Source organism: Electrona antarctica (assembly GCF_951216825.1).
Source record: "Electrona antarctica genome assembly, contig: scaffold_25, whole genome shotgun sequence".
In the NCBI taxonomy this organism is placed as follows: domain Eukaryota; kingdom Metazoa; phylum Chordata; class Actinopteri; order Myctophiformes; family Myctophidae; genus Electrona; species Electrona antarctica.
This window is the reverse complement of record NW_027637034.1, coordinates 7,994,455-8,003,088: the sequence shown is the minus strand read 5'-3', so window position 1 is coordinate 8,003,088 and position 8,634 is coordinate 7,994,455.

Sequence of the window (8,634 nt, the reverse complement as noted above, 5' to 3'; positions counted from 1 at the left end):
AGAAGGGGGATATGGGTAGATACCATATTCCAAGTTCGGAAACAGCTTGGGGACGGTCACCACCTTTATTGGGAGCTACGGAGGAATGAAAGTCGGTTCCACCAGGAATTCAGGATGTCTATCCTACAGTTTGATTTCCTGCTGGCAAGAGTGACCCCAGAGATACAGAAGCAAGACACGTTCTTCAGGGAGGCTATTCCTCCGGCCGAACGTCTTGCCATCTGTTTACGGTAACTACAGTAACTATGTTATGTTCTTTACGTTGCTTACCCACCTAGTAAATTAATCGCTAGCTAGCAAACTCACCAATCAGCTAAGATGTGCAGCAAGGAATGCCAAGTTGATTTAAATGTGTTACTGTAAGCTGGAAATCACAATAGCAACAGGAATGTAAATGGATGAGAGGATGAAAAATCAGATTATGTAATATGTGATTAGTACATAGGCTATTGATGTGGAGATCATGCATGTTGGAGAGAGCACCAAACCCTTTCCATAGCTGTTCCGGCCGAGCTACACCAGGCTTTTCAAAGCGCGTGTGTGCATAACGTATAGGCCTACGCACACGCATTTTTAGATCCAGTCCTATTTTAAAGTTAGGGCTATTTTAAAGTGTGCGAGGCTCGCGTATCCGTGCACCTGGTCACCCTGGTGCAGCTGCTATCACTGATATCAATTGGATCTTTCCAAACGTGCTGTACGCGCGCAACATACACACACTTTGAAAAGCCTGGAGTAGCTCGGCTGTTCAACTGGCTTTTTATATAATTATTGTTAATGTAAAGCAGCGGTTATCAAACTTGTTCATGTCATGGATCACACATTAATATGAATTTGTGCCGAGGATCCCCATGTGTAAAGATGTGTTTGGAACTTCAAGATTTGTGTTGTTTAAATGTTACAAAAATCTACAATCCTTGTCACAAAGCAATGCTTTGTGAGCTAAGTTGTAGATCGCCTCTTTTTGAATAGCCGATATAGGGTTAAAGGGGTTCAGGTGATTCTGATGCTAAGTACGGTAATATATAGCATCATTACAATGCGTAGCGCAGTCAATGATTAAAAAAAGAGAAAAAAAGAAGCAGCAGACAGGTGTTGTCGTGAAATTATTGTAAAAGCAGCAGTCTCTCTTTGGCAAAAATTGCGTTGCTCATGACGACGTTGTGAAGGCCAGTTTCATTATTGCCCAAAAAAATTGAGACGTTTTTTTTCTGTTACATACAGAAATCGGACAATTCATGAAGGCTAAAGGGAAACCACTTGTACAGTTGGATGACCCAGACTGGGTTCATGATCTGGCATTTTTGGTGGATATAACAGACAACATGCACACGCAGCATTGCTGCCTTTCAAACGAAATGAAGTGGCAGAAGCAACTGTCACAAAACGTCCCGATTAATTTCCCCACGTTGATGTAACTGCACAAAAAAGGAGCTAATGGAGCATGCACAGTTACCTGGACAAACTCTCACAGCTGGCAGAACTCTCTATTCAGATAACCGTTTGAGACCGATCCCAGCCAGCACGCCTATGTGGGTCCCATATGGTTCAGAGGTGGGCTACCTATATGGGAGCCAGGTGGGCTAACTATGTGCAACCCATATGGAAATGTCAGCGGGCACCAGATGGTTCACACTTGGGTTGCCCATGTGGGCTTTAAGTGGGTTCTACCTGGGCCCTAGGTGGGCCCCAACTGTAGCCTGGCGCAGCCACACTTCACCCGCCCCTATTGCATATGCATATGCCCCAAGGCAGATTTAGTCTGGTGGTTTTTAATTCTGGGAGGACTCTGCCGAGCCTGAAAAGGCTTCGGCCAACCAGAGTCCAGTATGCAATATGAGGCGGGCTCTGAGCCTCTGATGTACTTTGCAAGAGCCCAGAGAACAGCAGAGTCGAGCAAAGATGGACGCCGCCATAACAACAGTAGTGAATGAGTTGGAACATATTTCTTTTCTAAAAGATGAACAATCAGTTGCCCTTAAGGCTTTTGGGAAGCGGGATTGTTTTTGTCTTTTACCGACTGGTTTTGGAAAATGCCTGATTTATCAACTAGCTCCGCTCGTCGGCAAAAAGTTAGGACTCAGTGAAAACCCACTGGTTGTTGTTGTCTCTCCGTTGCTCGCTCTGATGAAAGACCAGATTAGCGAAGCTACCAGTATGGGACTTACTGCCTTTCAACTCGGAGTCCACGACAACGCTGAAATCCTCAGTGGCCATGCACAAATTATATTTGGTGGCCCAGAACAATAGTTAGGTAAAGTTACTTTAAGTGTGGCCAATCTGGGAAAAAAATGCTTACCACTAGCTTTCTTCACAGAAATCTAGCCCACCAAAACAAACATAAATGTACTTTTGCGTCGCATTATGGATAGCGACAGAAAGACACCATGGATATAATTAAACAATTGTTCCCCTGTGCACAGCACACACTGTCTCCAGGTAAGAACAAAAAACTGATTTGAAGCTGCACTTTCACTTTGTGTTGACTTACTGCAGAGTCCAGTCCTGCAGCGGTGCAGCCCCACAATGGAGAAATTATCTCATCTCTCACTAACCTCTCTACAATGCCATGTTATTCAATATATTGGTTTAGCACAAAATATAGGCTTTTCTAAACCAAGCCCTTATTCAAAAGTTATGTAGGCTGTCATTGTATTTTATGTGAATTAACTCACAGTTTAACCCAATGATCCTCAGCCATTTCAATTTCAAGGACCCCCAAATTAAATTTATATTAATTAGCCTAGGGTGACAGCCTGACAGGGTCCTAGGCCATTTCATTATGATTTTCATCTCTGGACTGGGTCCCCAAAACATGTTTACAATATTTTACAGTAGCTACTTATATTTTGTTATTTAAAGCTGTGATTATTTATTTAAGAAGCACTGTTCTGAACCAATGTTCATCGGAAAATCATTTTTTAATTGATGGCCTTCATGCCCTGGCACTTGGCCTTGTGCCCTCAAAAAGTTGACCACACTAAAGGCCAAGTGGCCTTGCCCCTAAAAGGATGAAATTCCAGGCCTTCTCTCACTAAAACATCTGTAACATCTGTCCAGTTTGGAGCACATTCATCAAATTTTGCCTATCAATTGATGACACCTTGGTGGACCTTTTCTCAATTCACTATATATGTTTTCAATGAGGTCTTGAGGCTCATTCACTACTCAGAATGCAAATTTTCAGTCATCTTTTCCTGAGTAAGTGATCACAGCAGGACACTTTGGTAAGAAAAATGTGATGTTTTACACTGCATTCATGCATTTTCAGGGGTTAGCTGCCATTTGGAGAATCAAGTGTAGCCATAACCATTGTAGTTTTATGTCCACAACTGTTCCAATTTGGGCACACATTTTAGGCGGATTTTCCCCCTGGGGCTTAACAGGTTAAGAGCTTTGGCTGCTTGGAATTGATATAAACCTATATAACCCGCCATATTTGTTTTACCTCAAATGTCTGGTTTGGTAATGTGAAATAATTCCTTTTGTTCACAGCACACATGACAAAGGAGCATTGATATTAAATGACGATTAAATAGAATCGTTTAAATATGATGCATATGTGGCTTCATGGTCCGATGGTACATTATGTAAGATGTAGCTGACACCCCTGATCTACACAAACCCAGCAGCTTGTGAGCACTTTACTGCATATCAATGAACATAATTATTGCATAAATTGTAATGCATATGATTTGTTAAATACTGACTGATGTGGACACAGACTGAGGCTCATATTGTACTACCACAACATATGAGCTGGAGGGAATAATGCAAGATATAATGAAGTTCCATCATGTTGAATAGAAAATAAGATCCATACACAAGATAGAATTAAGCTCCATCACAAGGAACTATGAATGTGTATTTTATTCAGTCATGTTGATATTGTCAGATTATACATACAATTCAGATAAAGAAAGAACAAGTGTGCTTCCTCTGGAGACTGCCCTTTGTTTAAGGCAGTGGGTGCTCAGCTTTGAAAATAACTTAACTCATAAACAAGCTAAATGGAAAAAGCTACGCTCCAAAATAAAAAAAATGCAAGACTGGCTAAAAAGTCTGAAAAAAATGTAAATACTTTTTAGTGGATTAGACTGACCATATGTCTTAAACGAATGGCTTTTCGCCTGTATGAGTACTCATGTGTCTTTTTAGATTACCCGCCTGAGTAAAGCCTGTACCACATACTGTACAAGAAAATGGCTTTTCGCCTGTATGAATCCTCATGTGTGTTTTTAGATCTCTTGTGGCAACACAACCTTTAGCACATACTGTACAAGAAAATGGCTTTTCGCCTGTATGAGTCATCATGTGGGTTTTTAGATTACTGGTGTTAACACAGCCTTTACCACATACTGTACAATAAAATGGCCTTTCGCCTGTATGAGTCATCATGTGGGCTTTTATATTACTGGTGTTAACACAGCCTTTACCACATACTGTACAAGAAAATGGCCTTTCACCTGTATGAGTCATCATGTGGGTTTTTAAATGACACACCTGAGTAAAGCCTGTACCACAAACTGTACAAGAAAATGGCTTTTCACCTGTATGAGTCATCATGTGGGTTTTTAGACTACTGGTGTTAACACAGCCTTTACCACATACTGTACAAGAAAATGGCCTTTTGCCTGTATGAGTCATCATGTGGGTTTTTAAATGACACACCTGAGTAAAGCCTGTACCACAAACTGTACAAGAAAATGGCTTTTCACCTGTATGAGTCATCATGTGGGCTTTTAGATTACTGGTGTTAACACAGCCTTTACCACATACTGTACAAGAAAATGGCCTTTTGCCTGTATGAGTCATCATGTGGGTTTTTAGATTACCCGCCTGAGTAAAGCCTTTACCACATACTGTACAAGAAAATGGCCTTTCGCCTGTATGAATCCTCATGTGTCTTTTTAAATTCTGCTTTAGATTAAATATTTTGCCACACTCTGTACAATTAAAACTTTTCTTCCCTGTGTGACTCCAGGACTTCAGGTCCTGGGGCTGTCCTCCCACATTTTGTGTGTTTTGTGATTTCAGTGTGTTTAAAGCTGACTGATCTCCCCTAGTCTCCTCCCAATCATCAGTGTCAGATTCAGAACAGTGTGAAGAGAGGAGCTGGTTGTCACTAGTTGGTTGTGATGTTCCACAGTCCTCTACATCAGCTTGTGTTTTCTTGTGTACAGTTGAGGTGCCGGCTACAGGCTCTGTCTCTCTGTCTTCATCATCTTCTTCACCTTTCACTGCTAGTAATGTCAACGCTGATCCACCAGCCTCTTCTGGTCTTTGAAGTAGGTCCTCTTGTTCATCTTTAATCTCTGGAGCTTGTGGTTCCTCCTGGACCAGACTGGAGCTCCTCTCCTCTTCATGTGGAACCTCCTCTTTACACACAGGGACGTGCAGAAAGTCTACAAAAATAATACAATGCGTTACGACCCTTATGGTCTAGGACAGGGGTTCTCAATGTTTTTGGCTGGGGACCCCCGGAAATGCTTTGGCCATGTCTTCTGCCCTCTGGCTCCAAAACTATGGAATGGGCCTGGGCCGATTTAGCGGTCCAGGCACCTTGGCTGGTAATCCAGCATGACATTGTGTCACGGGTTCGAGTCCAGATCCAGTCAAATTTGACTGTGTGTCTTCCACCGCATCTCCCTCCCCGTTTCCTGTCTACCTACTGTAAATCCATCAATGTGTGTGTATATATATGGCTGTCAAATTAACTGAGTTAATTCATTTGTGAGATTAATTTGATTACATTTTTTAACGCAATTAATCCATGCTTGGATGACCCGCCCCACTCATTCAGTTGTGAAAACAGACACTTGTAAAAGGCTATTTATTGATTGATTTAATACTTTATTAACATGCTTTGGGCCTAGCCCCTAGGCTTGTTTCCATTGTGGTCCTCTGTATAATATCGGAATCGGTCAGAATCGGTATCGGCAGATATGACCCTGCAAATAATCGGAGATCGGATATCGGTCATAATTGTGCACCCTATATATATATATATATATATATATATATATATATATATATATATAAAGATGTATAGGCCTACCATGTTTTGTTCGTGCTTACTGTAAATCACTCTGGATTAAGAGCAGATCTGCTAAATGGCTAAATTGTAAACCGGGTTGGGAAGTAACGGATTACATGCAACGCCGTTACGTAATCAGAGTACAAAAAAACGGTAACTGTAACGTTTTAGAGTACATTTTAAAATGTGTAATCTGGATTACAGTAACGGAGGTATAGTAACAGGGGTTACAGGCTTGGTTACATTATCCCCTTCCCCTCATCAATTTTAGGGCTAAGTTAAAACACCAAACAATAAAATAATCAGTCGATTACGCATGATAAATGATCAGTGCGCCCATGCAGCATGCACTGCACACTGTTGGCACACGAGCAGCGGGCTCGCGTCGGTCCCCCAGCAGCACCAATGGTTTCCCCCGCCGTCAGAATCTAACTCTCCACTGTCTCCAGTCCCCATATACCATATTTACATTATATTATATTTTATAGCGTGATCTGTAGCCAGTGGACACTCCAGTGACAGCTCTGTAACCGCAGGGACAAGAGGAGGCAGGGTGTGTGTGGAGCCTCTGTAGACACGGGGACAAGGGTGGGTTGCGGCTAAACTTGTGAGATTCTGACGGGGAGTGGAATGATACGATAGATACTGTTCAAATGGCATTTGATATGGACATAATCATAACTCCATGGCTATGATCATATAATATAAGTAGGCCTAACACAGCAGGGTGAAATCAACCCTCAACGTCTTCTGTGTTGACCAGTGTGGTGGTGGTCTCAAGATCATTTCAAACGACATACATCCAAAGCGTTGATTTCTAAATGCAAACTGAATCAGTCTGCGATTAATTACAGCTGTGGATCGCATTGCACATTGCGAAGTCAAACTGGTTCACTCAATCACACATATAACAATTGCGCGCGCACACGCGCGTGTGAGTGTGCGTGTCTCTGTATGTCTGTCGTCTGTCTGTCTGTGTCTGCACTCTGTCATGGGAGAACATATTTGTTAAAGTGACATTTCTTTCCTTTATTTTTTTTCTCAATAGGCCTACCAATTCGTACAGCAAGCATTTGGCTGTATACATATATTATTTATATTTGTACATTTATTATAATGATTAGGAATTATTATAATGATTAGGAATGAATTTGCCTTTTGTGCAAACCTGTGCCTAGCTGAATAGGACTGCATTGTAATAATCATAATGTTGGTACTTGAGAGCCACATATTTTCTGAGGTGGTACTTGAAAACTTGTAAAAAGGTTGAGAACCACTGATTCAACAATATTTCTGTAGTTTTTTCTTAATTTCATATAGGCTCAACATTCTGCTCTGGTTATCAATGGTAAAACTTGTTTATCTAATTAAATAGAGGTTTGCTTAAAAATAATCCAAAGTTAACTGAAAGTAACCAGTTACTTTTTAAATTGTGGTACTCGGATTACGTCACTGACTATAATGTATAGCAAGTAACTTGTAACTGTAGGGGATTACTTTTTAAAAGTAACCTTCCCAACCCTGATTGTAAATGGTATTCAACTTTACTAGATGTTTAAACCACAGTAAATAAAACACTACATACCTATCTTGTACAATTTTACTACAAGTAACTTGTAACTGTAGGGGATTACTTTTTAAAAGTAACCTTCCCAACCCTGATTGTAAATGGTATTCAACTTTACTACATGTTTAAACCACAGTAAATAAAACACTACATACCTATCTTGTACAATTTTACTACAGGTTGCATCCTTGCATCAAAGTGTCCATGTCTCTGGTCCATCTCTGGCTGTTCCTCTGACAACGTTGAATGTCTTTTGGAGGCCATCTCTCTAGATACTGTAGACCTCTCCCTGTGGTGCTCTGTGGAAATCACCAGTAGAAAGACCTTTCATTATACCACATAATCAAATCAAACTTACCATGCCCTGTTCAGTTGAAAGGAGCAGTCACTAGTTGTTCTAAGTGCTAAAATAATTGTCCCCATCAGATGAAAATAAAAATGATATTGAATTTGTAAAAGGGAAACCAAGGTCAAAAAGTAACACAAATAGCCAATCTACAAGCTCACAGAGGACACAGGCTGGGGCGCCAACCCATACTGCTCCCAGGTGCCGTCTACATTCCTCCTGTCACCAGTCTCTCCGGTGGTCTAATGTTCATGAAATAGGCCTACCACTTTTTATCCTACTTGGCCTGTGTCTCATAGGAGGGCTGTGGGCAGTTCAGAAACCCGTCCACCAGTGACATCATCGTTAGGCAGATTTGTTTTTAAACAAGATTTAATAGAAAATATTTCGATTTGTATTATTGTGAGACCAAAGGAAAATCATTTTCGCATTGCAACTTTTCAGGAATAGAAAGCCTGCAGTTTCTATTAGTTTGGATTCCCCATCGATGATATCACTGGTGGATGGGTTTCTGAACTGCCCACAGCCCTCCTATGAGACACAGACTGAGTAGGAAAAGAATGGTGATATTTTATCATGAACATTAGTGAGAACCAATTATATGAAGATAAGTTGAAAAGTGGTGAAGTGGTCCTTTAAGTAGTATTTTTTTATTGCGTATTTGAAAAAAGTCAACATTCATTA